This window comes from Narcine bancroftii, chromosome 6 (genome assembly GCF_036971445.1).
Source record: "Narcine bancroftii isolate sNarBan1 chromosome 6, sNarBan1.hap1, whole genome shotgun sequence".
Classification (NCBI taxonomy): Eukaryota; Metazoa; Chordata; class Chondrichthyes; order Torpediniformes; family Narcinidae; genus Narcine; species Narcine bancroftii.
In genome coordinates, this window is record NC_091474.1 from 129,817,447 (window position 1) to 129,839,757 (window position 22,311).

The following is a 22,311-nucleotide window of genomic DNA, read 5'->3' on the forward strand; positions in this document are numbered from 1 at the left end:
GTTACGCATGATACAGTATAATTGGTTGCACAGGTTATATATCACACCCCAAAAGTTAAAAAAAATGGGATCCAACATTATCAGATAGATGTTTTCGCTGTAAGAGGGAAATGGGAACAGTACATGCAATTTGGGCATGTGAGAAAGTGAAAAAGTTTTCGGAAGATCTAAATCAGGTATTAAATAAAATCACAAAATAAAACATAACAAAAAATCCAGAGATCTTTCTTCTAAGTAATATAAGAAGCAAAGAATTAGGCCTCAAACTGGATGAAGTGTAAAAAATATTTATTATGCTAGTTTTAGCTGTAGCAAAAAAACGTATAATGTCAACTTGGAAAACAGAAGAGAGCCTGAGAATACAGCAATGGTACATGGAAATGAATAAATGTATTCCATTGGAAAAAATAACATATAATTTAAAAAATAAAGTTACATTATTTGAACAAATTTTGGAGCCATACATGGAACATAACAGAGGGCTTGCCTCGGACCTCCACCCCCTAAAATGATAAGAAGATAAAATGACTTGATCCAGTGTGTAAAAGTAGATGACACATTTTTCTTGTTTATTTTCATTGTGTGATGACATTGTTTAATGGTTTTATTGTATTGTATATGTTGAATGTTTATTGGTTTTGGAGGGGGAGTGGGAAGGGGAGAGGGAAGGTAGGGGGAAAAAAAGGGGAGAAAATGCCACTGTGTATATTTAAGAGGGAAATGTTTGTATGTATTTTGGTTGATATGGTTCACAGTGTGAAAAATTTTAAAAAATTAAAAAATCAGGGATTATTTAAGGAATAGGAATTTTTAATTTCTTTATTGCACAGTCAGTTTGTTTAATTGTAATTTGTTTACAGTTCTTAGTTTGTTCACATGTTTACACTGTGTAGTTTTTATTTGCACAGCCAATATGTGGTAATTCTGCTTGCCCACAGAAGAAGAATCTCAGGGTGTATGTGATGTCATGTATGCACTCTACAATAAATCTGAAATCTTTCCCATCCACCAAAACCAAGACCCCCATTCATCCCATATATCTCCCCATTCTCATCTCTTCTCCTCTTTGGTTCCATACCCTTCCACTCCCCATCTCCCCACTGGTTTATTGCACTCACCCCACTTTCAACTCCTCAACTCCTCCTTTCGGTTCCACCTGGAGTTAAACAGGAAATACTCTAGATGCTGGAGTTGAGTGCAATACACAAATTTTCTGGAGAAACGCAGCAGGCCACTTAGCATCCATAGGAAGTGAAGGGTAACCAGCATTTCAGACTTGCGCCCTTTGTCAGGTGTGGGTTACATCTGGGGTCTCTCTTTATGTCTCTTTTGATCAGTTTCCAGCATGGGAAACCTTTGTCTTTTTGTCACCAATCTACCCTGCATGACTCAACTTCCTCTGCATGTCCTCTGTTTTTATTGCTTCTTTCTCTCTACATCTGGAACCTGACAATCTACTGCTTCTGTCCATCATGCTTCACCTCTCCCTGATTCATCAGTTACACATGGTGGACCTGGCCTACACCTCCCACCTTGTCTTCTTTACAGCGGATTCTCTTCTTTACATCTCCAGTCTTGATGAAGGACCCAACCTGAAGCCTCTACCATTCTGTTTCTCCCATTAATCCTGCCCAACTCTCTGAATTCCTCCAGCAGATTGTGTTTAGCTCCAGTTTACATCATCTGCAGTCTTTTGTGTGTGTCTCGAGTTTTAGTTTCATCTGGGGATTATGTTTTTTTAAATATTTTATTTCATCAACATATATAAGATCAAACAATTGAGAATAATATAGAATAATATAGCAAGTTACATAGTAGATTGCTAACAAATATATGCTGCAACTGTGTGTGTATATATATATAAAAAAAGAAGAAAAAAAATATATATATACATACACGCACACACACACATAAAAAACCTTAAAACTAAAAAAAACTAAAACTAAATCCCCTCCCACCCTCCCCTCCAAAAAACTTTAATAGATCCTATAACTAAAATACAAATATTTCATAAGAAACAATCACAATTTTTTTTGAAGACTTTATTTAAAATTCTATAACATGAATACAATAAAGAATTACATTTAAAGAAAAATAGAAAAAAAAACAATTAAAAAGGTATGATTACAATATTACATCAGAAAACTACACAAAATAACCCCCCCATTAATTGTAACACAATATTAATAGTCTAACTTAAAATTAGTCCAACCCTCCCTGCCAAAATAAAGAGTGAAGAGTTAATAACATTGACAATATTATATATGAAAAAAATACTCACTAACAAAAAAGAGATAAAACTTAACCTAAAAAATTCTAAAAACAACAACAAAAAAATTGTCAATACGAAAATATCACACTTAAACATATATTTAAATCAAACTTAAATGCATATAATTAGCAAATGGAGTCCACTTTAACTTATAAAAAGACATCTTATCCTGAATTGAAAAAGATATCCTTTCCATAGTCAAACAAAATTTCATTTCCAAATACCACTTATCTAAAGTTAGTATATTTCTATCTTTCCAAGTAAGTGCTATACATTTCTTAGCCACAACTAAAGCTAAATAAATAAATGAAATCTGATAATCCTCTAAACCTAAATCGATTAATGATTGCATGTTCCCTAATAAAAATATATCGGGATCTAATACAAGATGGATATTATATAAACTGTTAAAAACAGATTGAATACCTTTCCAAAACTGTTGCAATCGATCACAAAGCCAAACAGTATGCAAAAAAGTATTGGCCGTCTGATTACATCGAAAACAAGAATCCAACTGGACTAAAATCAAATTTTTTTAATTTCTCCGGCGTTGAATATAGCTGATGAATAAAATTATAATTAATCATCGCTAGTCTAGCATTAATTAATTTCCGAATACTATTCTGACAAATTTCCATCCAAGATTCTTCAGCTATCTTATGTCCTAAATCTTTTTCCCATTTCAACTTAACTTTATCCCAGTCTTTTTTACTATCAATTTCTTGTAAAATACAATACAAATCAGATATATATCCCTTTTTTGGTATTGAAAGTACATATTCTTCAAAACTAGATTCAGACAATAAAATCATATGTCGACCACATAACTGTTTTACAAAAGATCTTAATTGATAATAAACAAATATAGAATTTGCACTAATACCATATTTCCTTTGTAATTTGTCAAAGGAACAAAAACAACCCTCAGAAAAACAAACAGATAATTTTTTTATTCCCTTCTTTTCCCATTGTTTCAAAGTGGCATTGGAGACCGTAAAAGGAACAAGTTGATTATTATATAATGGCAATCTTCCAGAATATATATTTTTAAGTCCCAATTTTTTAATTTACTTGTCCATAAATTCAATAAGTGTTTCAATATTGGCACATCATAAGTTCGTAATAAATTTTTATTCCATCGAAACAAAAACTCATGAGGAAATTTTTCTAAAATAACCGCAATTTCTATCTTTACCCAACTAGGTGGGTCGTCCATATTCATTAATGCACTAAGAAATTTGATTTGAGCTGCTTCATAATAATGCTGAAAATTCAGTAATCTTAAACCTCCAAATTGAAAATCCCACATCAATTTTCTCATTGCTACTCTCAGAAATTTTCCCTTCCATAAGAATTCTCTAATCGCTTTATATAAATCCTTAAAAAAACATTTTTTTAAAAAATAAGGAATTGATTGAAACAAATATTGTATTCTAGGAAAAATATTCATTTTTATGGTATTAATCCTCCCTAGTAAACCCAAAGGTAGATCCCTCCAGAAACAATCACAATTGATTAAGTAATTATTTTGGATTACATCAGGTGACACTCAGAATTGTCATAAACTTCACAAAATCATAATTTTATTTCTTCAGGGAAAACTTAGTGAAACAGGAAAAATATAAAAATAAATATAAATTTTATAATTTTAACTTCATAAATCTAGCATACGTTCCCCAAATTTGAAAAAATAAAGAGTATTTATTCCTCAAATTTTCTCTAATGGAATGCAACTTTGAATTTCAGCATACCATTCTAGCTTTTGAATTAAATGGAGAAAAAAACTACCTGACCTATCCTTTTCAATTTTAAATGTTCACTATCCGTCAAATAAGTCTCTTGTAAAAAAAATGCATATCCACTTCTAATTTCTTAATATATGACAACATCTTCCTTTTTATGGTGTTGTATTCTTTTTCCTGTCAAGGAAGAGTTCCCATAAATCAAAATAGATCCCGATGTCATCATCTTCAATCCAGTAACAGCAGTTTCATTTAAGACTAAAATAACTACAAAAAAAAGGAAATAATAAATCCCTCCCCCTAAAATGGCAGATAAGCCAGCATTACCACTCTCCATTATATGGGTCGTAGTCAACCAGGAAAACACACACAGATGTCAGAGAGCAACATGTCCAACCCTTGACCCCCGGGGGAAAATTTTTTTTCTTGTCATCAAAATATCAAGACTAACAGAGGAAATTAGGAGAGATACCTCCCCCCCATTCATCAACAAATCATTTCAACAAGTCCTCTGTATTCCAAGCCTTGGGTAAATCTTTAACATAGTCTTCAGCTTGAATGTAACTGGTGAAGAGAACACTCTGTTGATCTGGAATGAATATATTCAACGTATCTGGATAACGAAGCACAAATCTATAACCTTTATCATATAAAACCTTCTTAACTGGGTTAAACTCTTTCCTTTTCTTCAAAAGAACTTGACTCAAATCCAGATAAAAAAAGATCTTATCACCTTCATAATTCAAAGGCCCATGCTCTCTAGCTCTTTGCATTGCCAGTCCAAGTATCTTCTCCCTATCCTGATAATTAAGAAATCTGATCAATATAGACTGAAGTTTCTGATTAGGTCCTGGCTTTGATCGAAGAGCACTATGTGCTTTTTCATTCAAAATTTTCTCTTCAAAATTGTCTTGCCCAAACATTTCAGGTATCCAATTCTGAAAAAAACAAATTACATCCTGACCTTCTTTACCTTCGGACATCCCTACAATTTTAAGGTTATTTCTTCTGTTATAATTCTCCAAGATGTAAACTTTCTCCAATAATTTTATTTTCAATTTTAATCATTTTTTTTAACTTGGCCTTGCCTTTAAATTCTTCCTCTTCTGTACTCAAATCTTCTTCTTCACTGTAGAATTGTTAGAATCCTCTTCTATTTCTGGGAAATGTTCTTCTTGTTCCACAGCTGGGATGCTGAACTGGCCCTATAAAGGTATTGAAGATTTTTTTTCTTGTTTTTTGGTATCCTCAGCGTGCATGCAAAGAGATGCAGAGATGGCTCAGTGAGATGGTCCTTCACCTGGGCTATCTCCAGTGATCCCAGGAGATACTTCAGCGGCCGGCTTCGTTGACGAGGTAGGCCCAAGTTCTTTTTCCTTTCTTCCTTTACATTTTTCTTTCAGTGTAATCTTCAGGTATCTTTCTTTGCGCGGTGGTATTGTTTTTTTTTTATCAATACTAACTTTAGATTAACTTTAAAATAGTTTTGAAGAATTAAACTTTATTTAATTAGCACTTTTTTTTAGTAATTCCTCCAAGAGACATGAGGGTGTGCTGTGTCCTCTATGCCATCATGTGACTTCACCTCCATCTGGGGATTATATTCAATGAAGTCATCACTGTGCCTATGCAGTACTGTTCTATATTCACAGTAGGCTACTGACAAAGTGCTGGTCAATGATATTCAATGTTTGACTCGAAATTGTTGGCCAAAGGGCCTGTTTCTGTGCTGTATGACTTTGACTTTCAGCTCAGCATCAGTAGCATGCATGCTTAAATGACAGTCCATAAAGCTTGCACTTTACACTGGACCTGCAGCACTGAGGTGGTGTTGCACTAATGGAGGTGTAAATTTTTCTGAACAGATATTTAACTAAAATACCATCCACTTTCCACATTTGGGTGTAAAGGATCCAGAGATACTTATCTGGAATGAAGTCCTGCTAAAGGTTTATCTGTAATTCAGTGGTTGAAATCCTGTAATCCAGAGATGTAGACTGAATGAACAGTAACTGCTTATCTCTTAAATCTTCATCATTCTCTTGTATCAGCTTTGGATTTTAATGTTTTTCAATGGCACTGGTGAAACATGGCAAAATCTTGCAGGCTCTTCATGCATCCTTTCTTCTTATAGCATACAACTGCTCACCCAGCACACCAACACTTTCCATTGCAACCCTATACTGTTGTCATGCTCTTTACACAGCCACACAAATGAAAGAGATAACCTGTTAGTCTGTTCACGGATGAACCCTTCACAATGCTAGGTATTTTGTGATAAATAAATGTAACACAAGGTCTAAATCACATCTGAACAGAATTGTGGAGCAGTATAGGCTAATTCCTTTGAGCTCTTTGGACAGGTGCCTAAATGTAGCCTCAGAGCTTTCTCTCCATCATCTCATTCAATTATAAATACATTGAATAGCACTCCTGCCAGTTTGAGTATTTGCTCATTATCTCTATGTTCTGTGTTCTGCAGCTCCATCAATTCCTCATCAGACCAATGATTTATCTTCTATTACATGATCTTTAACTCAAACTACCCATATTTTACAAGAGATTTTATCAACTGCCTGCTGCTCTATCCATACATATAATGACATACCTTTAAAAATTCAATCAGATTTGACAGGCATTATAACTCCTCACTTGTTCCCACTGATCAGCTCAAGTGTGGGTCACTCTGTTATTAAATATTCAATGTAGTAACTTTCCAACAACTGAAGATGGACAAGCAATCCTTTGCTTTTCCTCCCTTGATTTTCTCAAGTAGCTGAGTGGGATTTGCAATTTTCTCATCCATTGAAATCATTCCTGGATGCAGAGAACTTTTAGAAATTAACCAAAGAATTATTTTTCCTTTCAAAACCTGAGATTGAAAATACATTGCCCTGAGCATTTACTTCTCTTTAGTGCTATTAATTTCCTCCTCACTATTAACTTTGTTCATATTTTGGTGGCACCAATCCCTGATTTCATATCAATTCTCCTCAACTGTTTATAAGCTGTTAAGATTTTTGTGCTGTTATTGGTGAAGCAAAGAAAGAATCCACAATGCCCTGTAATCCCTTAGTTTCTGTTATGATAACATAAATATCAGTTTTTGAGGGACTAACTTTGTTCCTGACATCATCATTTCTTTTTGTATTGATGTGACAGGCAAGCTTTTTTATGCTCTCTTTTTGTAGCAGTGTTTTCTGTTTTTGCAAACTTATGTATCTCTTCCAACACCAGAACCTGTTTGTTTATGCCTTGTATGGTTTCACTTTAATGCAAAATAGTCATCACTTCTTTTACTAACCAAGATTGTTTTATTTCTTGTCTTTCACGGGTATAAACAGAGGAAATTGTGTTAAATTCTTTTTTAAACACCTTCTGATAATTTTCAGCAATTGCTTCAATTGACAGATTGCCCAGTTCACTGATGGCAATCTCTGATTCAATGCAAGGAAATCAGACTTAAACTAAATATAAAACCTTGGCATCTGTGTGTATTTTTTTCCTTTTGATGCCACAGAGAACCATCTTATTATGAGAGCTATTGGATGAGTGTTCAGGTGCCATTAAGCTATTAACTAAACCTGGCTTGATGGGTCACGTCTCCAGAATGGAGGACCATCGCCTTCCCAAGATCGTGTTATATGGCGAGCTCTCCACTGGCCACCGTGACAGAGGTGCACCAAAGAAAAGGCACAAGGACTGCCTAAAGAAATCTCTTGGTGCCTGCCACATTGACCACCGCCAGTGGGCTGATATCGCCTCAAACCGTGCATCTTGACGCCTCACAGTTTGGCGGGCAGCAACCTCCTTTGAAGAAGACCGCAGAGCCTACCTCACTGACAAAAGGCAAAGGAGGAAAAACCCAACACCCATCCCCAACCAACCAATTTTCCCCTGCAACCGCTGCAATCGTGTCTGCCTGTCCCGCATCGGACTTGTCAGCCACAAACGAGTCTGCAGCTGACGTGGACTTTTTACCCCCTCCATAAATCTTCGTCCGCGAAGCCAAGCCAAAGAAACCTGGCTTGAATATAATGCAACCTTCCCTCTTGTTGGTTGTGAACACACAAGTAAGTTACAACTATTCTGCAATGAGCAAGTCAACTTAAAATTCCCCACAAACTTACTTTGCCGTTACTCCATGCTTATCTATTTTTAAAAATGTTATCATACTCCTAGAGACCTATAAACAAACCCATTTGAGTTTTAAATCCTTTCCATTGACAAAATTATAGAGTTGCAGAGTTATACAGCATGGAATTAGGCCATTCTGCCCTACTTTGGGTGGCATGGGTGGTATAGCAGTTAGTGCAATGCTATATGAGTGCCAACAACCCGGGTTCAAATCCAGTGCTATCTGAAAGGACAGTTCTCCCCATATCCACTGGGTGCTCTAGTTTCCTCCCACATTCCAAAGATGTATGAGGTTAGAAGGTTACACGTGGGTGTATTTGGATGGTATGGGCTCATAGGCCGAAAGCGCCTGTTTTATGCTGTGTGACTATATGATCAAGGGAAGTTTATTCTTGCTTTGTCTAAGAAGGGAGTAGAAGTGGGAGTAGTAGGTGAGATGTAGTTAAGGCCTCTGCTCATTTTGGCAGAGAAGAGATAAGAAAGAGGATGTTTCAGAGGTAGAATGCAAGTGGAATGGCACCAGAGGAACTGGGGGAATGGGCTGGAGTCCAGACAGGAGGAAACTTTAGATCAAGAAAGGGGAAATGTTAGGTCTTTCGAGGAGCATTAAAGTGGATAAGTCCATTGGCTCTGGTGGGATTTATCTCTGGTTATGGAAGGACGACGGTGAAGATATTGGTGAGGCTTTGACAAAGATCTTTGCATCCTCACTTATGTCAGGAGAGATCCCAGAGTACTGGACAGTGGCTAAAGTTGTACCTTTATTCAGAAGAGAAAAAAGGATAATCCGGGAAATTATAGGCCAGTAAACCTCACATCAGTAGTAGGGAAACTATTGAAAATAATATTTTGAGATAAGATATTTGAAAAATTAGAGGCAGATACTTGGCTTTGTGAGAGGCAGGTCATGTCTTACCAATTTAATTGTGTTTTTTGAGGTGGGTTTTGTTTGCATGTACTTTATTAAGGCATTAGACAAAGTCCCTGTAGCAAGCTGATGCAGAAAGAGGTACATGGGATCCATGGTGAATTTGAATACTGTTACAGAGTTCTGTGTTGTGTATTGGTCTATGTGTTGTGTGGTTTTGTGTTGGAAAGTGACAGTTTGCCTTAGAGAACCAAGGTGAAGGTGGACTACTGAGAGAGTGGGAGATGGACTGGGCATGTGCAGAAGATGATCTAGAAATTTCTGGACTTGGAAGACAAACCACCACTGGGTGAGGCTGTGAAGTGGAAGGAGGCCCAAGCAGACTCATTGTCTGGGAGGCAGTTTAGAATTTTGGGCATTTTAAAAGGGATGAACATTCCGAAGGCAGCCAGAAGGATCCGGACCAAGCCATTGTTCCTCACTCTGCAAGCAACACAAGAAGACAACTTCAAATTTTGTGCTCTCTCTCTCTCTCTCAAAGATCTTTTAGCTTCAGTTTACCAAACAAACTGAATTTTGTTTATGATCTTTGCTTCGGTTGAGATCGAAGTTTTGTGAGTCTTGTGTATTTTGTGTTTGTTTTGTGTCTAAGTTTTTCTGTGGGCTGGTTGGAAATATAACTTAGAATTTAATCACATATGTTATATTTAGGCTGGGGAATTTATTAGTTTTACACTGTTATAGAAATTTGCATAGTAACCAGTGGATATTGTTATAAAAGGGGGGGTTTTGAATTGAAGTTTGAAGGTGATTTTTTGTTAATAAAATAATTGTTCATCTTTACCCCTGTGTGATATTCCTTCTTTGTGGTTGCTAGTTTGATCTTGTAACAATACAAAATTGGCTGGCCCATTATAGACAGAGGGTAGTGGTGGAAGATCTGGCTAGAGGCCTGTGATTAGTGGTGTTCCACGGAATTGGTTTTGGGACACCTGTTGTTTGTGATATTTATAAATGATTTGGATGAAAAAAATAGATGGATGGGTTAATAAGTTTGCAATTGATGCTAAGATTGGTGGAGTTATGAGCAATGTAGAGTGTTATCAAAGAATACAACAGCATATAGATCAGTTACAGATACGGGCATAGAAATGGCATTGGAGTGTAATCCAGACAAAAATGGGGTGTTGCATTTTTGGGAGGTCAAATGAAAGGGAGATGAATACATTTAATGGCAGAACTCTTATAAACATTGATGTCCAGATAGATCTGGGGGCCAAAGTCCATAGCTCATTGAGTATGAGTAGATAAGGTGGTAAAGTATATGAATGGCTTCATTGGGCAGGGCACTGAGTAGGAAAGGAAGGAGATCCTGTGCAACAAGAGAAAATTTTGGTGAGGCCACACTTGGAATACTGTGTATAATTCTGCTCACTCCATTTCAGGAAGTATATGGAGGCTTTGGAAAGAGTATTGAATAGATTTACCGGGATGTTGCCTGGTTTAGAGCGTATAAGTTATAGGAAGAGATTGATAAAAGTTGCTTCCTTGAAACATAGGAAGCTGATGGAGGGGTATAGATAGGGTGAACAAGTCAGAATCTTTTTCCAGGGTGATAGTGTAACATACTAGAGAACATGAGTTTAAGGAGGGGGGGGGGAGAAAATTTAGACGTATAGTATGGTAACAGGCCATTTCAGCCCACGAGTCCATGTCACCTAATTTACACCTCATTAAGCTACACTCCGGTACATTTTTGAATAGTGTTGAATAGTGGGAGGAAACCAAAGCCCCAGGGGAAAACCCACACAGACATGGGGAGAACATATAGACTCCTTACAGACAACACGGGATTTGAATCCTGGTCCCGATTGCTGGTGCTGTGAAAGCGTTTTGCTAACCACTACGCCGACTGCGCTGCTCGATTGATAGCATCAATTTTATTCAAGAGTAGCATGTCATTTTGGTTTTATTGGATTATCAAATGTGTAAACAGAATTGAAGAAATGAGCATAAATGGAAGAGACAAGATAATACTTCATCTATGAAAAAAAATGTTGCTTTTGCAGAGCAACAGAAATTGTCCATTGATTTTTAGATGAATTAACCACACTATAGATAAATATGTGTATTTATTGATTTTAAACTTGCCTCAACAAACCTAAATGCCTTTTCTTTCTTCCTTTTTCTCTTTTCCGTTCTTGTCTTTTCTTTTACTTTTGGGGTTTCTAGAGTGGGAAAGGGTTGGGGGAAGAAGGGGATTTAGCCCATCATGAAGTGTATAATAGATTTTTTTTCTATTTGTATTTTTTGTAACTGACTCCATGTTGGGACAAACATTTAAAATAAAATATTCAATAATGAAAACAAACCTAAATGTAAACAAATGAGGAGAAAAATGTACCTTCAAAATAAACTTAATGTTTAGCTGCCTAACTGCATTCAGACTCTAGATAAATAATAAATATCTTATTAATGACATAGTCTTGCATTAATTGAATACCAAAATGTGGAATGACAAAGGTAGTGATTGACATCATATTTTATCTTTCTGTGAACAGTACAATCAACTGAATTGATCCAAATTTACTGATATAATTGTCTCCAGAATAGCTCTTCATAATTCTTCCTGCTCCTTTTCAATAACTTTTTTAAATTTTTGACATACAGCACAGATAATGATGAAAAATTCTATACTGAATAAACTCAGAAACTCAACTTCTGTAGAAAACTATGAAAAAATCTTGTTGCATTAAAAAGCATTTTACCTGAAACCATCAGCTCTGCATCTTTCTCCAAGGGTATAGCTTTAATTGTTGTATATCTCCAGCATTTCTACTTTTATGCTCCTGCATCCTACACTAAGCAGCTCCATCTCTGGACTCTGATATCTCTAGCAGTCGAACGGAAGGGCAGTTGAGCAGGCACGGTGCTGGCATGGAAGTCCAGAAGGCACTGTTGATGTTGCAGCTCAGTAAGATTCAGGCCAGTGACCCACAGCGTGGAGGGAGAAGAGGGGCATTTTCTCATTTGTAGTGTTGAGACAAGGGGGCTTACTTGGAGTAAACTTAGTCCATCAATAATTTTTAAAGGGATTTGGGACAAGTGAGGATGAGGAACTTGCTCCCTCTGCAGATCTTGCTCTCCATCTTCCCTTTATTCTTGCACTCGCTTGTCCTCGGGTTAACAGTGAAAGGGTGTACTTTCCTGTGTTGCAGCCCAAGTAGTGGCTGCATTTCTAGGTGAGCTGTCACAGCAGGCCCAAGGTACAGTGAACCCAGTCCAGGAATCTCTACAAAACACAAAAGTGGCAGAGAAGCTCAGCAGGTCACGCAGCATCTATAGCAGGGGTGTCAAACTCAAATTCACAGAGGGCCAAAATTAAAAACTTGGACTAAGTCGTGGGCCAAACTAAATATTTATTGAAAATTTTCAACAACATCTGCATGTTTTCTCTTCTTTCAACATAGGTAATGTTAAACTTTTTCTTATTAAAATAAATGATTAATAATAGTTTTGGTTAAACTCTTTCCAGAAGAAGCATTAACAATGAGAAATAAAATATTCAATAAATAATATTTTTCTTTCGCCTTTAAGCTCCTTTTAAATGTATTTTTTTCACAAGCCAACAAGTCAAAAAAATAACAACTTGCTTCAATGAAAATCCAATCTTTCAACTATGAACAGTCCAAAGTTAACCAAAGAAAATATTAATCCAAGCTTAGCTTGCTACACTGTGATTTACTCTGATGCACCTGGGTCTAAACCAGATACTTGGCATCTCTTCTTAGATGCAAGTTCATCAAACTATGGGGTCAGAGTTTGCCTCCCACCTGTCTTGAAAGGTCCTGTTTTCAGTCTTTGGTTTGGCCATTTTTCGTAAGGGGTTTATTACATGTGAGTTGGGCGACAGGTCGCAGATGCTAATGAAAGTAGAGAGGAGGTAGGGGCGATTAGCGGACTGACGGGCCGGCGCCAACACATTTGCAAAGCATTCTAGGATTTGTAGTATTAGCTGTGGATGAGCTATACTGGCGCGGCGGCCAGCGGGCCAGCTCTAATACATATATGATATGATTTTGCGGGCCAAATATAATTATATCATGGCCTAAATTTGGCCCGCGGGCCTGAGTTTGACATGTGTGATCTATAGGAAGGAAAAGGTACAATATTTCGGGCCTGAGCCCTTCGTTAAAGAAAGAGCAAAAAGCAGACAGGCAACTGAATAAAAAAATGTGGGGAGGGAAGAGAAAAGGGAATAAAGGGTATGGGGAGGAGCACAGGCCAACAGGTAAGAGGTATGCCAGGAGGGATTGACATCGAATTCTCCAGTTTCTGTGAGTCTCCTCCCCCATTTCTCTCAATTTCCTCTGCTTTATGAAAAGAGGCACTTTCCTCCAGCTCCCCACTCCCCTCCATTCAGAGAGCTACCCCCTCCCCTCTCTCTTCAGCCTTTTCCCCTTCTGCCCTCCCACCCATATCTACCTGTGACTTCTTACCTGTTGTCCTAGCACCTCCCCCTGCCCCTTTTTCCTTCCTCTACTCCCCTCTGGCATCATGGGGTGGGGGTGGGGGCTGTGCGGACCACATCGGGTGACAACATCAGAGGAGGAGACACCAAAATGAGTGCCTATAAAATTTTTGTGCAGTGATTCAGCGGAAATGTATTATTTTTTATAAAAATATCCCTGTAGTTAGTGATAAACACAAAACATTTTTCATAAGACCAGCTTACAGTTCTCAATCTATCTACAAAGCTAAAACTCTATGCTAATTTACTTTTTGAACCTTCTAATGCACTTTGATCAGAGCTGTCATTATTACCCAATTACAACGACGCTTCGAATCATGTAGTTTTGTCTGTTTCAAATCACATGATTTCATCTGCACGCACTACAAGCATGTGCTGTTGTTTTTGTTGCTGCTGGCATTTTTATAGTCGCTGCTTTTCTGGTTTTTTTGCTACAATATCGTGGTAATATTTGTGAACCTTTTTCAATAACTTTGAAAATGAAGTAGTAATTAAATGAAACTATGTATATATAAATACATTTAGGCTGTGTGTATGATATTGTTACAAGGTGTAATTTTAATTTTGCTAGTTGTTTATATCACAACTATTGCCATTACATTCAGTGATAAATGAGAGTTATGATTTACAAGTGACATTAATACAAAAAACATAATTAAGGATTCTGTATGATCTGGTACAGGAAGAGGTCCATTGTGGTTGGTGGGGAGGGGTGGGAGGAACACCATGAATTATCACACTGGGTGATGCCACTGCTCCTCCCCCCACCTTTTTATTTAGACGCCTGCCTTGTGTTTTGCTCACACCTTGACAAAGGGCTCAGGCCTAAAACATTGGTTATCATTTGCTTCTTATAGACACTGAGTTTTTCTTGTACTTTCATGTGTTGCACTACAATTGCAGGTCTGCAGAATATCCTGTTAAACTCTTAACTGTTAAACTCCAGGAATCTCTGACTGTGAACAATGGTGTGAATGACAGTTCTCTGGAAGTGTCCTCAGTCATTATTTGTCATCTTTTCACTCACATTGTTCAATAGGACAGTGTGCCAGGCTGATTTAACTATCAGCCTAACCTGACTGGGCATGCCCATCAGTCTGCTGCCTTGGTACCATAGGAGAACACTGTTGCAGAGAACCAGCTGTACCATCTGCTTCAAGGATACCTTGTGCTGTGCACATGTCATTCAGCTGACAGAGTTAGCATCTGGCAGCCATATACTCCAGCTGGAATGGGCAGACAGCTCAAACCCTCATCATCTCACCACATAATCAATAACATCCATCTTCAGTAGACACTAGAGGAGGGGAGGGGATGTTGCAGGATGAAATGGAGGATTTTAGCTAATGCTTGCCTCGGACTCCTGGATGCTCATTGGGTCTTATTTGTTGTCTGTTACTTCTTAACTCTCATTTTCATTCTTTAAAAAATGGGTTGAAAATACCTCTAGGTCTTTTGTAAGTTTATAAATGTTTATCCTTTGCACTTACAAATGTATCTCATCTCATGGAAATGCAGACTCTGCTGTTGGACAGAAAGAAACCACATAAATTCAACCCACTGAATTTATGCTGGCTCCAAGTAAACTTCCTGGTCTCATTCCCCTTCTCTTACCCCTTAACCATGAGATTTACTCTCAATGTTCCCTTTTGAAAGCCCACAGATCCCAAGATTTGGGCTCACAATTCATGCAGATCCTTCCAAATTGCAGGAAATGGCATTAGAATTAAACTTTTGAATGGGATGCTAGACAAGTACAATTCCAATGTCCCATATTCCCCTTGCCACCCATCCCTACCTGCTCTCTGACCCTGGAAGTAAAAGTTCCCCATTTATAGGAAACTATGGATGTAAGAAAAATGGAAGGTAATGAATGTGAGATAGGGAAGGATTAGATTGTTTAGGAATAGGTTTATGTGGCTCAGTGGGCTGAAGGTCCTGTGCTATGCTGTTCTGTTTTATGTTCGACGGCTGCCCACCTCTGATTGATGAATAAGTACTGCCTGGAGTATGAGAGACAACTCCTCTTTCCTTCTTCAGAACAGCTCAATTGAATCTCTTCCATCCATATGACAAGTAACAGAGCAGACAAAGAATGACTGGATGAACTCAACATGTCAGGCCGCATCCATGGGCAGAAATGGTCTGTCAATGTTTCAGGTCTGGAATCCGAATCGAGACAGTAGTCAGTCAGGGTGCTATCAAGTATATAATTTTCTCTGGCAGCTCATTTCACATACCCATCCCCCTCTCTGTTCAAAAACAGTTGCCCCTCAGGACATTGAAATCTTGCCCCCCCCCTTCCTTCTCTTTCGCTTTAAACCTATGTCTTCTAATTTTAGACTCTCTTGCCCTGGGAACAGGGAATTACCATTTATTTTTTCTATGCCCCTCTTGATTTTATAAACTTCTGTGATATCCCCCCTCAGCCTCCTGCACTCCAGGCAAAAAGTCCCAGTCAATCCAGCTTTTCACTTCTGCTAACATCCTTCTTAATCTTGGAGGAGAATCCCACAAGACTAGCCATTAAGATCGAGGATTAACCTAAGTCTACTTTGGCTAATAAGGTCACGATGGGCTGAATAGCCTCCCCTACATTTAGGATATGCCAAGTCAAGTTTATTGTCATCTGATTGTGCAAGTACAACCCGACAAAACAGCATTCTCTGGACCTCAGTGCAAACCATGCAGGTACACAGCCAAGCAAATGATACATATGCAGGACAAGTATTTTAACCTGTAATAAATAAATAAATAAATGTTCTTCCGTGGAGGCTCAAATGGTTAGTTTGAGCAGTTCCTTTGGTCATTCAGCATTTTCACTGTCTGTGGGAAGATGCTGTTCCTCAGCCAGTTGGTACTGGCTATGTGCAAAGTGGAAGGGGTCCTCAAAGATTTTAAGCGCCCTCTTCAGACAAAGATCCTGGTAGATCTCATCAATGGGGAAGTTGGGAGACTCCAATGGTCCTCTCTGCCACACTTATAGTCCTAAAGATTGACCTCTGATCTATTTCTCTGCAGCAACTGTTTCACACTGTGTCATAGCTGTGTCGACAGAGCTCCCTTAGAAGTTTAACATAATGGTGGCCAGTAGCCCTGCTCGCTTCAGTCTTCTCAGGAAGTGCGGTCACTGTTGGCCTTCTTGATAAGTGATGTGTGTCCACAATAGCCCACTAGTTAAGTGAACTCCAAGGAACTTGGTGGTCTCCACTCTCTCCACTACAGAGTTGTTGATGTGTAGTGGAAGCTGGCCATTCATGGTCTCCTGACGTCCACAATCATCTCCTTCATCTTGTCCATGTTGAGACTCGGATTGTTACTCTTGCACCATTTCACATGATTTTCCACCTCTTCTCTGTAGTGCGACTCATTGTTGTTGCTGATGAGGCCGATGACTGTTACATCATCTGCAAACTTGATGATTCTGTTGGAGCTGGATCTAGCGATGCAGTTGTGGGTCAGTAGCTTGAACAGGAGTGGGCTTAGCACACAGCCCTGATGTGCTCAACGTTCTGCTACTGACCCGGACATTCTGTGGTCTTTCCGTTAGGAAGTCCAGGATCCAGTTACAGAGAAGGGTGTTGAGTCCCAGCAAGGACATTTTCTCCACCAGCCCCTGGGGAATGATCATATTAAGCACTGAGGTGAAGTCAATGAATAGCAGCCTGGCATATGAGGCGTTGGTTGCCAGGTGGCCCAGGATGGAGTGAAGCAACAAGGCTATAGCATTTTCTTTGGAATAGTTTTTTCAATAAGTTAATTGAAATGGATCCAATGTCTCTGGGAGGTGTGCTTCAATGCATTCCATCACCAGATGCTCAAAGTATTTCATAATGGTGGAGGTCATTGCCATGTGGTAGTAGTCATTGAGGCCTGTTATTGTTGCCTTAGGTACCAGGATTATGGTGGCTGTCTTGAACCCATTGGGAATGATGGAGTGCTACAGTGAGGTGTTGAAGATGTCTGTGAAAACCTCTGTCATTTGATCTGTGCAATCCTTCAGTACCCGACCAATATTGTCTAGTTCCACCACCTTGTGTGGGTTCACCTTGAATAGGGTTCTCCTCACTTCAGCCGCAGCTATGAAAGGGTCACATTCATCAGCGGGATACAGAGCTTTCTTTGGCAACATCCTGCTCTTTTTATCAAAACATGTATAAAAGGTTTTCAGTCTGTCCAGAAGGGAGGGAGGGAGACCCAAAAGTAAGGAGGGGTTCTTTCTTGCATTGTGTAATGTAGGCTTAAAACAAAAATCCTTCAACTAACAGTGAAAACAGGCTCACATCTTCTCTTACATTGAAGTTGTGTAGTAGAGGGTGTATCATGTATAAAAGGTTTTCAGTCTCTCCAGAAGGGAGGAAGGGAGATCCAAAAGTAAGGAGGGGTTCTTTCTTGCATTGTGTAATGTAGGCTTAAAACAAAAATCCTTCAACTGACAGTGAAACAGGCTCACATCTTCTCTTACATTGAAGTTGTGTAGTAGAGGGTGTACCCACTGTCCAGCTCATTATACCTGCACTTCATATCAGGACTCAGCTAGTCATTCAGATTTTAATTAGCTATTGCATTTATTCATTCGATTACCAAGAAGAGTGTTCAATTTGCAGTAGTGCACTAGTTTCAATGACCTTCACAGCAAAGTAATTATTAGGCTAGGCAGCAAGTTCCAAATCTGCCGTTTGTAATCTATAAAGGGCATTTTGTAACTCTACAAGTTCTCAAATCAAAACCAGCATTACGTTCTCATTTTCTTCCATCAATGCCATCAATTAATTAAGTGTATTGGCACCTTTATTGATTGACAACACAGTGATATTGTTCAACATGAGTAATGCGGCTTGGTCACCTAATCAAATGTTGAACTTATTTTCCCTCCCAACCAAGAAAAATCAATCTATTGTGTATATTAAATAAAATAACAGATGGCGATGAGCACATAAGAAGACAGCTACACAAATCCTAAGGTATCCTGTCATGATTTACACTGTCATTGTAGTCTGTGCTGGCCTTGTAATTCAATTGGAATGATCCATTATTACATATCCTCCATTAAAATACTCTGGCATAATAACAAAACCATGAGTGATGTGATGTCATTTTAAGAGTAAGTGTCTAAATTACTCATTGTGGTAATTAGTATATTGATTGAAATTTAATCAGAAGCTTGGTGCCATATATTAATAAAATAAAATGATTTAAAAGTACATTCATGAAACTCAAGAGTATTCAAAGGGAAAGATAATTTAATAAGTAACTATGAAAAGGAGGGAGGAGGAAAGACTTCCCAACTAAAATGCTTAAGCATATTTTCTGAGTCTTTCATGAGGAGTAATGTGAGCCAAGATGTATTGTATAACATAAATAACTGGGGGATTAATTTTTCAAGTTGCAGCTTGGAAATATCTGGCACATCCATCTAGTTCTTGTCTCACTGGGTTCTTGTGGCTTTACTCTGCTTTATAAGCACAACATTCAAGATAGAAAATGACTTATTTATTATCATAATTTCAACCTGTAATGACCACCAGACATGGAGGAACCATTAACTGTACATTATGTTGTCAATACATAATTATGTTCATTAGAGGATCAAGGTCTGTTATACAAGGCATCTGACCACATCCTTAATTTTTGGAGCTGGCCTACAGGTTGCCTTGCACCATTTCCCAAATGCTCCAATGTATTCTTCTCCGAACTTGGGCAGACGTGTTTGCATGCCATGATGCCTTTATTTCTCATCTCTGCTTTCAGATTGATAGCAAAAAAAGCCAGAGTTTGCATAAGAACACAAGACATAGGAACAGGAGTCAGCTATCTGGTGTTAACCATTTAGGAAGAATATAGCTGATCTAGTTGTGGACTCAGATCCAGCTACGTGGCAGTTCCCCATAACCCTTAATTCCACAATTTTTCAAAAATCTCTCTGAACTCCACCCTGAATGACTTGTCTTCCTCCATCTAATCTGTTTCTCACCCTTTGCATGGCATCTGCCTGTCCTCTGCCTCTATTCTTCATTGTTATATAGTCAGGATAATTGAATTATTTTGTAACTGTGTTAGAATACACCCTTCTCACGGTAGTAAGTGTAGTGCCCCACTGTGGGGTGTATGTATATTGTGACAGAATATAGATATGTTTTTGGGAGATAAATTGGGAGCAGGTTTTTTTTAAGAGTAGGTCACATACAAACACTTTCAAACAGATCTTATTTAAAATACTGGAGCTCTGCTCATGTTAGACATGTTGGCCACAGAGTCTTTGCAAGAGCTTTGGAGAGTGCCCAAGAGACTTCACTAATGGTTGTTGTTTACAAAAAGGCAACAGATGAAAGAACTTGCTGTTCTAAGAGGGTCATGTGGTTTTGTAAGCAGGGAGAGTCAAACACGCTTTCTCTCTGAAAGAGACAGAGACAGAGATCAGTTCTACAGTTTTACAGTCAGTGGGTGCAACTGGGACTGGAGCAGGCTGGCAAGCATGGGAAAACCCCATTTGGAAGTCAGGTTATGAGTGCTTAGTTCAGCCTGGTCAAGGCCCTTGTGGTTCATGCAAGAGGAGAGGACTGGCTGTCTAGAGTTTCACTTGAAATAAGAGAAACAAAAAGGAACTCTGGTGACCTGGAAGAAGGAGGTTATCATCTGAAGAACCCTGAGGGGGCACGTTTCTTTGGCAAGACACTGAAGTGGCTGATTAAAAAAAGGTATAATGAATCTCTCTCTGAAAACTGACAAGAACCTTCCTGAGCAATAACCATTTGCCTTTCAAGCACCAAAGCCTGGTGAATTTTATAAATGTTAAATGTGCACAATATAAGAAATGCCTGCAACCAGTGAACTTGGAGGAATGAGAAGTGAGATTAGACTGTGAATCAAAGAACTTTTCTAAACTTACACACACATTACATACATGTGTGCTTAGAATTAGAAGGGGGTTAAGTTAGGTTAGTTAAGTCAATAGTGATAAGTTAAAGTGTGATTCTGTTTTCATGTTTAAAGATAATTAAAAGCAACTTTTGTTTAAGTAACCATTTGTCTTAGTGAATATCTATTGCTGCTGGGTTTTGGGGTCCTCTGGGCTCATAACAATATGTATATGAGTGTGTGTAAACAGTTTTCCTGAGATGGTAGAAGTCATCAGTAAGTAAAGTCTCTTATTTGAATCTTGCAACCCTAAGTTATTTAAGAAGCTTCCCAAGTAACTCCAAAGACATAACATGGTTGCATTGGTATAAGAGAACAAAAAAAGTCACTGAAATATGAAGGGGAAGAAGAGAAAAATCATTACTGAAAAAAAAATGGCTGGAGCAACAACAGTTCACCCAGTGATGGAACAATAGCAGTTCACCCAATGATGAAGTGGGGGGGTGAAGACATTGTTGAATGGTTTAAAAAGTTTCAGCAGAAGTGCAATTTATCATTCAAAGGCTATTTTAAAAATGCAACAGCAGAGGAGAAGGTCAGTTATATACTTTCCTGGATGGGGGGGTGGGCGAGGCCTTGACTTATTTAATAGCTGGGAGCTTACAGAAGTGATCCAGAGCAGACCTTGAACCCAGGTCTAATCATAGAATGAAATGCTATGAATTTCAAAGCTTAATGCAAGATGTTGATGAAACTGTTGATAACTTTCTCACTAGACTAAAAATTGTGGCTGCAAAATGCAAATTTAAGGATATAGAGGAAAGATTAGTTGATCAACTAATATGGGGGAGTGCCCATCCCAAAGTCCAAAAGTCTCTTGTAGGGAAGGATTGCTTAAAGCTGGCTGAAACTATAGACACAACAAGAGCCTTCGAACCCACGAGCATGCAAATGAAATCCCTTCTATGTAGACCCACACACTGCAAAGAGAAGGAACACTCCATTGAAGATCTAACCTCCAGGCATAAACAAGGCTGAGCTCATGAGCATGTACGCGGAATGCTTTGATGATTCAGTCGGATGCTTTGGAGACTTTGAATATCCCATCGCCATGGATCCAAATTGCAAACCAGTCATCCCTGCTCCAAGGAAAGGTCCACTGGAGCTCAAGAAGAAGCTGGAGCAAGAACTAAAGGACATGGAAAGGATTCAAGTCACAGACAAAGTGTCTGAGCCGACTGACAGGGAAAATTCCATAATGGTCAAAGAAAAACCTAATGGCTGTATGAGAATATGTCTGGACTCTAAAGACTTAAATCAAGCAATAAAAAGGGGTCACTACCCAATACTGACACTAGAAGACATCACAGTGGAACTAACATGATCCAAAACCTTTAGCAAGCTTGATGCTAAAAATAGATACTGGAATGTGAAACTAGATGAGGAATCAATACTGCTAACAATTTTCAATACTCCATTTGGTCGTTACAAGTTCCTGTGACTACCTTTTGGCCTAAAGGTGAGCCAGGGCGTGTTCCAACAGAAGATTGATATGAGACCTACAGAGGGTGTAAAGGTGCCGTTGGCATCGCGGACGACATCCAGGTTTTTGGCATAGATGGAAAAACTCATGATCTTCATTTAAATGAGGCCATGGAGACAACAAGAGGAGCTGGAATTAAACTTAATGCAGACAAATGCATTATAAAAGAGAATGAATGCCAATTCTTTGAAGGTGTACACTCCTGATAGGATAAATCCAAGCCTAGAGAAGGAGCACCCAAAGGACAAAAAGGAACTCAGAACTTTCCTTGGGTTGGTCCAATACATGAGTTCCCTCATACCACATATGTCATACTACATAGCAAACATCAGAGAGTTGCTGAATGAAGACATGGAATTT

At 38.5% G+C, this 22,311-nt stretch overlaps 1 long non-coding RNA gene across 2 annotated transcripts in view; it reads left to right on the forward strand.

The window, feature by feature from the left end:
* LOC138737591 (uncharacterized) overlaps positions 1-22,311 on the forward strand; it is a 296,044-nt gene that overhangs the window by 158,795 nt on the left and 114,938 nt on the right. For both annotated transcript variants that reach the window (XR_011341036.1, XR_011341037.1), the window contains one exon: positions 5,267-5,370. This is a non-coding gene — a long non-coding RNA (uncharacterized lncRNA). The remainder of the gene's footprint in view (positions 1-5,266; positions 5,371-22,311) is intronic.